Here is a 10,623-nt window from a genome sequence, read left to right on the forward strand (position 1 = left end):
GTTAGAGATAATAGGGGTCAAAAACGACTTTTCTACAAAATATTATTTAGAATAAATAATCTTAACCAAGTTGTAGAATATGTCTCAAGGGTTCCGTACATATAAAGAACGCCGAAATCCGAGTTATACCGAAGAAACTATGGCCCGTCGAAGTTTTTCGGCAAAACCGGCACGACACCGGGAGACATAAATAGTGAATTTACGATAGATGACTTTTTAGCCTTAGTGATATAAACCAAAGTTGTAGCATACGTTAAACCGAGAACATCCACAAAAATATTGCCCAAATCTGACTTCGTATGAGGAAGTTATGATTTTTCTAAGATTCGGCTTAACAGTGCACGACCCGAAACTCGAATTTTAGTTTGAGCAGTTTTTGGCTTACGCAACCTAAATGAGAGTTGAATATCTCATTAATATGAACTCAACAGTAAAAAGACAGACGGAAACGGAGTCCGTATGAAGGAGTTACGAATTCTTCGCGGTCATTTAACAGTCTAAACGCCTCCTACTGTTAAATTTAAGATCGCTAGAGAATTAGCCGATGGAGTCTAAACGAAATTTGTAGATCTTGTATTTACCTACGTGTGGATATAAAGATCGTTAAAAATAGAGCTTGTATGCGAAAGTTATGAAATTTTTGAAAATCGGCTGATTTCCACCCTGTGTGCGATGCCACGTGTCAGCACCAGGCTCTGGTTGGCTGTAGCCAGGCTGGCTCACGACGTGAGTGACCCTCCAGCCTCCTATAAATAGAAACTCCCATCTCCTTCATTCCTCACACCTTAACCCTTCATTCCTCTCTCTATACTCTCTCTCTAAGCCCTAACCCCCCCCCCCCCCCCCCCCCCCCGCGGAAAAGCCTAGGGAACCTCCCTAGCACGAGGCGGAAGCCCCGGAGCGCCCGAAGGCTCCAAGAAGAAGAGCCTTTTGGCTCAGGAACACTGCTCCAGCGGCGCCCGGTTTTGAGAAAAACCCATTGTAAGTGAGCTATGTCTACCCTATCTTTAGTATAGCTTATGTTTTAATATAGTAACGTTATTAGGAACTTATAATGAGTATTTGGGCTATTATTATGAGTTATATAAGAGTGTTTATTAACACTTATATAATAGTAATAATATCTAGACTATTAATTAGTCGCGGTTAACGTTAGACTAAACTCTAGTGGTAATCATACTAGGTTTTGTCTGAGGGAAATTGTTTTAACAGTAACAAAGTGATGTCCGAGTACCGAGTCATCACCTTATCAGGTGAGTGCATAGTTACTTTCATCTTACACATAGATATGAAGTATTTTATATGAACTACGTGTTATGTGTGCATTGATATTTGCATAATTAGTCTTATGTTAGCATACATTTTTATTCATTTTTAGGTAATTATGTGCATAATGTCGACAAAAGGTACTTAATAATGTTTAAATTTTGTTTTCAGTCCAAAAGACATGCTTGGAAATAAAAGGGAACAAGGAGAAGCAATTAGAGACCAAAAATGAAGAATGAGGAACAAAAGCACACTAACTCGGCGAGTCCGCGAGGCTACTCGGCGAGTACCCAAGAATATTCCCGAAGATAAGTCAAGACTCCTGGTAATATACGGATTGTACCTGTACTCGGCGAGTCCGCGAGTCTACTCGTCGAGTAGCCCCTGTTTTGTGATAATTAAAAATATCGAACCTTTATCCGAATTGGGGGGACTTCTGGCGTTTTGGGAGCTGCACCTGCGATTTAAGAACCCTTTGGAGATCTGAGAAACCCTAACCTTCGATCCTTTGAAGAATCAAGGCAATTTAGGTTATACATTCCACTTAATCTTAGAATTTAAGCATGTCTAGCCTAGTTGAACTTGTTTTTGAGTTTGTTTTTACTGTGACTATGAACTAAATTTGTTTGTTTCTGTTTGGGAAGACCAAGTTACTCCTATGGTTTAATTATTATTTTTTGATTGATTGTTTATTGGTGATTTTATTAAATTAAGTTTGTTAAAGAACCTTATACATTAACTACAACTTTTTCCTGTTAATTGGAAGACAATTAAGCTGCATGAACATCTCTTAGTTGTTAACCTCATATGTCTATGTGATCACTATATCATATGCCTAGGAATAATGAATATGAAACTAGGATTAATAAGAGAATGGGTAAATTAATGTGTGAGCTTGTTTGAGAAACCAACAAACAAGAGGTTAATTGAAACACCAACTTGATTAACCAATTACAAATCTTATTTAATCCAAATAATTGAACTAGGGAATTAATTAGTTTAAACAATTGGCCGCTGCTTGAATTAATTAATTGTCTAAGGGTTAGTAGTAATGAACATGAACCTAACCACTATAGTTGGTAACCAATAACAATTGATCTATCATACAAATAACCGTAGGAGTGAATTGGTTGGACCTAACCAGAAACCCTTTATCAAATTTGGTGAAATTGTTACTTGTCTTAGTTGTTTAGTTAATTAAGTGTCTAAGTGGTATGTTTAAATTTTTAGTCTTGTAAATCTAGAGAAAAACCCTTTTACTTTTATTGCTTGCTTAGTTAAAATTAGTTATTAGTTTAATTTCCGTTCCCTGAGTTCGACACCCTACTTATCCAACTATATCACTAAAAGACAGGTTTACTGCCTTTGTGTGCTTAATTTATCAATTAAAAGTAGGAATAAAACCAGTACGTTTTACACACATCAAGTTTTTGGCGCCGTTGCAGGGGAACGGTTCCAAAATTAAGTCTAATTCCTAATTTTATCGATCCTCTGTGTGAGTTTTTCTTGCACAAAGTTATTTTTCAGTAATACAGTAAGTAGGTTAGGTTTTAGAAATTATTAGTTCTTGTTAGAAGTCTTTTACTTAGTTTTAATTTTTTTAGTTGTAAACAGGCTACTCGCCGAGTGCAATCGCACCTACTCGGCGAGTTGCCTGCTGTTTGCCAAACCATTTTTCTTTTTCGCTCTATTTCATTTTTGTTCTTTTTACGCATTTTTTCTTGTTTATTTGCAGTTGTTTCATGACCCGAGGATCTGATACACCTCTGGTTCCTCCTCTCGAAGACCCGGAATCCGCACTAAGGAGGAACAAAGGAAAAGTCGTTGGAGAATCCGCTTCTTCAAAGAATTCTCCACTAAAGAACCTCAAGTCCGTTTTCAGCAAGAAGAAGAGCAGCAAATCAGGAGCATCCAGCGCCTCTTTAACAATCGAAGACCCAATTAAAGAAGACACCGAGTACGAGACCGAGGAAAAGGAAGAACCTACATACGAGCACGAATCCGATTTTGAGGACGATTTAGTTATCACTATGGCTAATATCGATGAAGTCCCCATGGGGGAATGGAAGAAGAGGATGCGCAATGACACTGGCCTGGGACTTGTACAGCCCGCAATTCCCACAACTGCTACTTTTGAGCTTAAGGGTCATATCCTAGCTTTACTTAAAGAAATCCCTTTCATTGGCAAAGATCACGAAGATGCCTACAAGCACTTGGATGAAGTCAATGATGTAGCTGATTATTTCAATGTTCCCAACGTGCCTCGGGAAACTCAGCTACTTCGCATGCTTCCGGTTACTTTGAAGGGTGCTGCAAAGGATTGGCTCAAGTCACTACCCCCCGGATCCATCACTACATGGCCCAGCTGAAAGAAGAGTTCATTGATCAATTATGCCCACCATCCAAGATATCCAAGCTCAATAAAGCCATAGCCAACTTTGAACAACAAGCTGGAGAGTCACTATATGAAGCTTGGGAAAGGTACAAGAGCTTGTTAAGGAATTGCCCACATCACGACCTCAATAGTCAGTAAGAAGTCTCCATCTTTTATGATGGAGTAAATGTTACAACAAGGCAATTACTTGACTCGCAAGGTCCACTTACGAAGAAGGCGCCTCCAGTGATAAAGCAGCTAATTGAAGAATTCTCTAAGAATTCTAGAGAATACCATAATCCAAGAAATGATGTAACAAGGGGTTCCGCTTATGCAGCTTCAGAAGACTTATCAGCAGTGATGGCCATGTTGAAAAACATGGATAGGAGGATGGAAAAAATGGACCAAACGATACATGCTATACGGGTGGGGTGTGAAAATTGCAATGGGCCTCATCTAATAGAGACTGCGACTTGGATGAAAATGGCAACAAGAAGGTGCAAGTTTGTTACTCAAGTGGGGACCGATATGATGAAGATTTCCTAAAACCAAAGAAAGAGTGGCTCCCTTATGAAGAGTACAAGAAGGCTAAGGAGGAGAAGTACAAGCAGAAAGGAAGAGGTTTTTACCAAAAGGAGGAGCTGGCACAAGAAAGAAAACCAAGTTTGGAAGAGATGCTTACCAAATTTGTAGCTGCTTCAGAAAAGAGACATAGTGATCATGATGCTGCAATTCAAGAAACAAGAACCATTCTTAGAAACCAGCAAGCATCTATCCACAACATAGAAATGCAGCTGGGGCAACTTGCTCAACAAATCAACCAAAGATCACCAGGCGAACTTCCTAGTAAAACCGAAAATAACCCACGAGGCGTGCACATAAACATAGTCACAACAAGAAGTGGGAAGATAATCACTCCTCTGGCCCCTATTCAGAATGACGCACCTAAAGAATTGCAGAAGGAGGATGCAGAAACTCAAGACCAAAATCCAAAACTTCAATCTGCAGAGCCTACTCGCCAAATCCAGAATATGGACTCGACGAGTCCACTTCCAAACCCGAAAAAGCAGATTCCTGAAAAGCCCTTTCAGCCTCCATTGCCATATCCAGCCAGAGCTAAGAGAGAAAAGCAGGAAGAGGAGTACCAGAAGTTTCTTGATCATATCAAAGCTCTTCAAATCAACATACCCTTCATCGAAGTAGTCGCACAAATGCCAAAATATGCAAAATTCCTTAAGGAACTTCTCACGAATAGAAGGAAGATGGAGGAAGTGAAAAAGGTAGTTCTTAATGAGAACTGCTCAGCTGCCATGCTAAATAAGCTACCAAAGAAGAAGGGTGACCCAGGGAGCTTGACTTTTCCTTGCCAATTTGGTAACTTGGCTACCATTCATGCTTTGGCCGATTCGGGAGCAAGTATGAACCTCATGCCTTATTCATTCTTCAAGAAGCTGGACCTCCCGGAACCAAGGCAAATTCGTATGGCGATTCACTTAGCAAACAAGACAGTCACTTTTCCAAGAGGCATGAGTGAAGACTTATTGGTCAAGGTGGACAAGTTTGTATTTCCCGCTGATTTCATAATTCTAGACATGGAGGCGGATCCTCAAGTCCCGATCATCCTTGGAAGACCTTTCCTCAACACGGCAAATGCTATAATAGATATGAGGGACTCGAAGCTTACTTTACGGGTAGGAGATGATCCAGTCACTTTTGGGGTTGATCAAGCTATAAAGTATGCAAGGGATAGTGATGACATGGCGTTCTTAATTGACATGCTTGATGAATTAATGGAGGAGTGCGAAAGTGAAGATCCCAATAAGTCCACCATTTTTTATGAAGAATTTGATGCTTAAAAAGACTTAATGGAGATCGAGAGGCTCCTGGAAGAAGCTGAGTTTGAATAATTGATGAAACAATCTGTCAGATCAACTCGCCGAGTAGGGCCGATCTACTCGCCGAGTCCAAGCGAAGAAAAAATGGAATTCGTGAATTCAGCTACCAACTCGCCGAGTCCCTTACCTGCACTCGGCGAGTACAATCGACAGAACTCAAAAATTGAGCTCAAAACGTTACCAGAACATTTGGAGTATGCTTTCCTTGAAGATGGCCATCAAAATCCCGTTTTCATAGCCTCTGACCTTTCCGAATCTGAAAAAGAAGAACTAGTTCAAGTTTTGAAGAGGCGAAAGCGGGCCATAGCATGGAGCATTACCGACATCAAGGGAATCAGCCCCTCGTATTGTTCTCACAAGATTAATCTGGAAGAAGGAGCAAAGCCGGTTGTGCAGCACCAAAGAAGATTAAACCCAAATATGCAAGAAGTAGTCAAGAAGGAAGTGGTCAAGCTTTTAGATGCGGGGATCATATATTCCATTTCCGACAGTCCGTGGGTAAGTCCGGTCCAAGTGGTGCCCAAGAAATGAGGGATGACGGTCATAACCAACGAGAAGAATGAGCTTATTCCGACACGAACGGTAACCGGTTGGAGAGTGTGCATCGATTATCGAAAGCTAAACGATGCCACTCGTAAAGACCATTTCCCCTTACCTTTTATTGATCAAATGCTAGAAAGATTATCGGGCCATAGTTATTACTACTTTCTAGACGGATTTTCGGGTTATTTCCAAATACCCATAGACCCAATGGACCAAGAAAAGACCACATTTACTTGCGTAAGTGGGACTTTTGCTTATCGACGCATGCCCTTTGGGCTATGCAATGCACCCGCGACATTTCAAAGGTGCATGATAGCCATATTCCACAATATGGTGGAAAAATTCATGGAAGTCTTTATGGACAATTTTTCTGTTTTTGGATCTTCCTTCCATGATTGTCTCACAAATCTTGACTTAATGCTTGCTAGATGCGAAAAAACCGACTTAGTCCTTAATTGGGAGAAATGTCACTTTATGGTTAAGGAGGGTATAGTTTTAGGCCACAAGGTTTCCAAATTGGGAATTGAAGTGGATCGGGCAAAGATTGACACCATTGCCAAATTACCCCCACCAACTAATGTGAAGGGCATTAGAAGTTTTCTAGGACACGCGGGTTTTTACCGGCGTTTTATAAAATATTTTTCTAAAATAACTAGACCTCTAACACAATTGCTTTTAAAGGATGCACCATTTAATTTTACTAAGGAGTGTATAGAGGCATTTGAATTTTTAAAGGAAAAATTGACTAATGCCCCGATCATTATTGCTCCAAATTGGGATTTACCATTTGAAATAATGTGTGATGCTAGTGACTTTACATTAGGAGCAGTCCTTGGTCAAAGGGTTGATAAGCACTTTCGACCCATCTATTATGCTAGTTAAACTTTAAATCCGACCCAAGAGAATTACACCACCACTGAAAAAGAATTATTAGTTGTGGTGTAAGCTTTTGATAAATTCCGCCCTTATTTAGTTTTATCTAAAACAACTGTTTTTACTGACCACTCCGCTATCAAGTATTTGTTTGCCAAGCAGGATTCCAAGCCGAGATTGATACGATGGGTTCTACTTCTCCAAGAGTTTGACATAGAGATATGCGACAAGAAGGGCATGGAGAATGTAGTAGCCGACCACTTGTCAAGGCTTGAAAACCCGCAATTGCAAGAAGATAGAGTTGGAGATGACTTCCCGGACGAGTACATTATGGTGACCGTGGGAGAAGAGCCATGGTTCGCAGACATAGCTAATTATTTAGCTAGCAAATACATCCCAAAAGATCTTACCAGCCAACAAAAGAAGAAATTCTTTTCTGAAATAAAGTATTACTTTTGGGATGAGCCATACCTTTTCCGAAGCTGTGCGGATGGAATCATACGAAGATGTGTGTTCGGGAAGGAAAGCCGACAGATTATGGAGCATTGTCATAGCGGGCCCACGGTTGGACATCATGGAGCACATTACACTGCTAAGAAGATCTTTGACATTGGGTTTTACTGGCCCACGATTTTTAAAGATGCAGCCCAATTTGTCAAAGAATGTGATGCATGCCAAAGAGTGGGAAACATTTCATCCCAAAATGAAATGCCACAACATAGTATTCAAGTGTGCGAAGTATTTGATGTGTGGGGGATCGATTTCATGGGACCATTTCCCATGTCCAAAGGCAACAAATACATCTTGGTGGTGGTGGATTATGTATCCGAATGGGCGGAGGCACAAGCTTTTCCAACTAATGATGGTCGAGTGGCGGTGCGCTTTTTGAAGAAACTATTTTCAAGATTTGGAGTCCCGAAAGCCCTTATAAGTGACCGAGGCACTCATTTTGCCAATGATCAGCTAGAGAAGGTGCTAAGGAAATATAGGGTAACCCATAAATTCTCTACATCCTACCATCCACAAACTAGTGTACAAACCGAAGTGACAAATAGAGCCTTAAAGAGAATCTTGGAGAGATCGGTGGGGAGCAATCGGAAAGAATGGTCGGGTAAGCTAGATGATGCACTTTGGGCTTTCCGAACAGCTTTCAAAACACCTATTGGTACTACACCATATAGGCTAGTTTATGGAAAACAATGTCATTTACCGGTGGAGATCGAACATCAAGCTTTTTGGGCTTTAAAAATGTGCAACTTCAACATGGCGGAGCTCAAGAACAATCAGTTAATGCAAATGAATGCTCTTGAGGAACTTAGGCATGATGCTTACACTAGTTCTCTAATTTATAAAGAGAAAACTAAGAGTTGGCATGACAAGAGGATCAAGGGAAATAAAGAGTTTCATGAAGGGCAAAAGGTGTTGTTCTTTAATTCAAGGCTAAAACTCTTCTCGGGAAAACTCAAGTCAAGATGGGATGGTCCTTTTCTAGTGAAGAAGGTGTTTCCACATGGTGCTATAGATTTATTATCAAAGGATGGTACCCCTTTCAAGGTCAATGGACATAGGGTCAAAAGATATGAAGAAGGAGTCCCAAGAAATGAAGACATGGAAGAAGGGTTGTTGCTGGAAGGAATTGCAGCAACGTAGAATGGGAGGAGTCCAGCTAATGACTCCTTAAAAAGAAGCGCTTCCGGGAGGCAACCCGAGTCTAGAGTTTGCATTTCTTTTTCCTTTACGTTCTTTTAAATTTCTTAGGATCTGTTTTATTTTCATTCTTCTTCTGAAAACATGTTCAAAATGATTGCTTGAGGGCAAGCAATGCTTAGAGTGTGGGGTGGTGGTTTAAAAATAAGAAAAAAAAATCAATTTTTGTTCAAACTGCAAGCTTTACTCGCCGAGTAGGGGCAATCTACTCGGCGAGTACTTGCCCGAATCCCAAGAAAAATGCGAATACGCGGATCTACTCGGCGAGTAGTACTTATCTACTCGACGAGTAGATAACTTACACAGACGGTTTATAATCTGTAAAAAGGGTTTTCATTCATTTTTTACCCACACGCTCGCCGTGCACAACAACTCTCAAGCCATTTCTTCCAATTTTTCTGAATCTTCAACTTTCAAGAGTAAAGGTATGATTTCTACACTCAATACTTGTCAAAGGTTAAAGCTTTATCACTTCTTAGCCCTTATTTTGTCTAAAATCCGGATTTGGGGATTTCCTCAATTTCTAGGGTTTTGATTTTACTATGAATTAGGAGGTTTTAGGCAAAATTTCTTTTGGATTAGTGTTTATTGGACTTATTACAACAAACCCCTATGTAAAATTGGGTGTTTTAGATGACCCATATAGGTGCGGCATGAATTTGGTCCCGATGTTCATTCTACTCACCGAGTAGTTCATGAACTCGGCGAGTAGGGTGCTATACAGATCTGTGTTTTTCGATTTTAATTGTTGGGTGTTGTTTGTTTGTGCTTTCTTAATGTTATTTTGCAGAAACCATGTCCAGAAGAGGTCAAACTTCAAGAGCGGGAAGCCAAGGAGACATTATGTGGCTCTCTTTTCGCCATATCACCTCTAAATCATCTCAAGCCCGTGCCAAAAACAAATTAGAAGCTTTGAAGCAGAAAGAGATCCACTTACCTAATGTAGTGGACTGGGATTGGCTGGGGAAGGTTGGGCTAGAGGAGGAATTGACACTATATTTGGTGAAGGAATGCAATGAGGGAGGAGGAAGTGGAGCTGGAGGAACTAACATGGAGGAAGAAGAATGAAGAAGTTCTTGTTTTGTGTTTTTCTTTATTTTTGTGTGATGTTTGATTTGGACAAATGTTGAACTTGGATGATTTTGTTTCTTTTAGGACTTTTATTACTTTCACTTTTAGTTGCATATTTTTTAGGATTGGAAGGTTAGGATGCATATAAAAGTTTTAAGGGTCAAGGTCCAAGTGAGGAAGTGAGGATTGTTCAATAAAGAGTGCGAAGTTTTGTCATTAAGGTTGAGTCCGTTGGAGTTAGGAGTAATAGAGAGTGTTGTTGCTGAAGTAATTAGAGGAAGAGTCACTGAATTATCCTAATTCAGAACCTTAATCGAGAAGAAAACGAGCTGGAAATTTTTTCTCAACACAGCGCCTACTCGCCGAGTGCACAAATTCTACTCGGCGAGTACATGGGTAATTATGCGATACACTTTCAAGCTGACAACAAACTCGCCGAGTACACGATTATACTCGCCGAGTAGATCAACATTTTTTGAATTCCAGAACTGTTTTGGGCACTTTTATTGCAGTATTTGTCCATTTTTCGTGAAGAGTCATTACTGGAGGTTTCTAGGAGCTTTGTCCTACATTTTTGAATTATTTGCATGTCTACCACACGAGATTTTGACACCCAATACATGGATGAGCTGTTCCCATGTCTAAAGTCAATTGAAGATGGAGCTGAAGAGAAGAGATATCAACCTAGCGACTGCTACCCCAGGGGAGTTTGTTCCAATTCTCTCTATATTTCATATTTTTTATTTTTGCATGATATGCAATGGGGAAATTGCATAAATTAAGTGTGGGGTAGGAGGTTGGTTACATCTTAGTAAATTTAGAATCCTAATATCCTAATTTAGGTCTATTTAAAAAAAAATTCTTGCATACCAAAAATGTAACTTAGGAATTAAT

At 40.0% G+C, this 10,623-nt stretch overlaps 1 non-coding gene across 1 annotated transcript; it reads right to left on the reverse strand.

The window, feature by feature from the left end:
- Positions 1 to 3,679: 3,679 nt before the first annotated feature.
- LOC111885721 (small nucleolar RNA R71) lies at positions 3,680 to 3,786 on the reverse strand. The gene has a single exon (XR_002848183.1). It is a non-coding gene; the product is annotated as a small nucleolar RNA R71 (small nucleolar RNA).
- Between the last annotated feature and the right edge of the window lie 6,837 nt (positions 3,787 to 10,623).

The sequence above is a fragment of the Lactuca sativa genome, chromosome 3 (genome assembly GCF_002870075.4).
Source record: "Lactuca sativa cultivar Salinas chromosome 3, Lsat_Salinas_v11, whole genome shotgun sequence".
Classification (NCBI taxonomy): domain Eukaryota; kingdom Viridiplantae; phylum Streptophyta; class Magnoliopsida; order Asterales; family Asteraceae; genus Lactuca; species Lactuca sativa.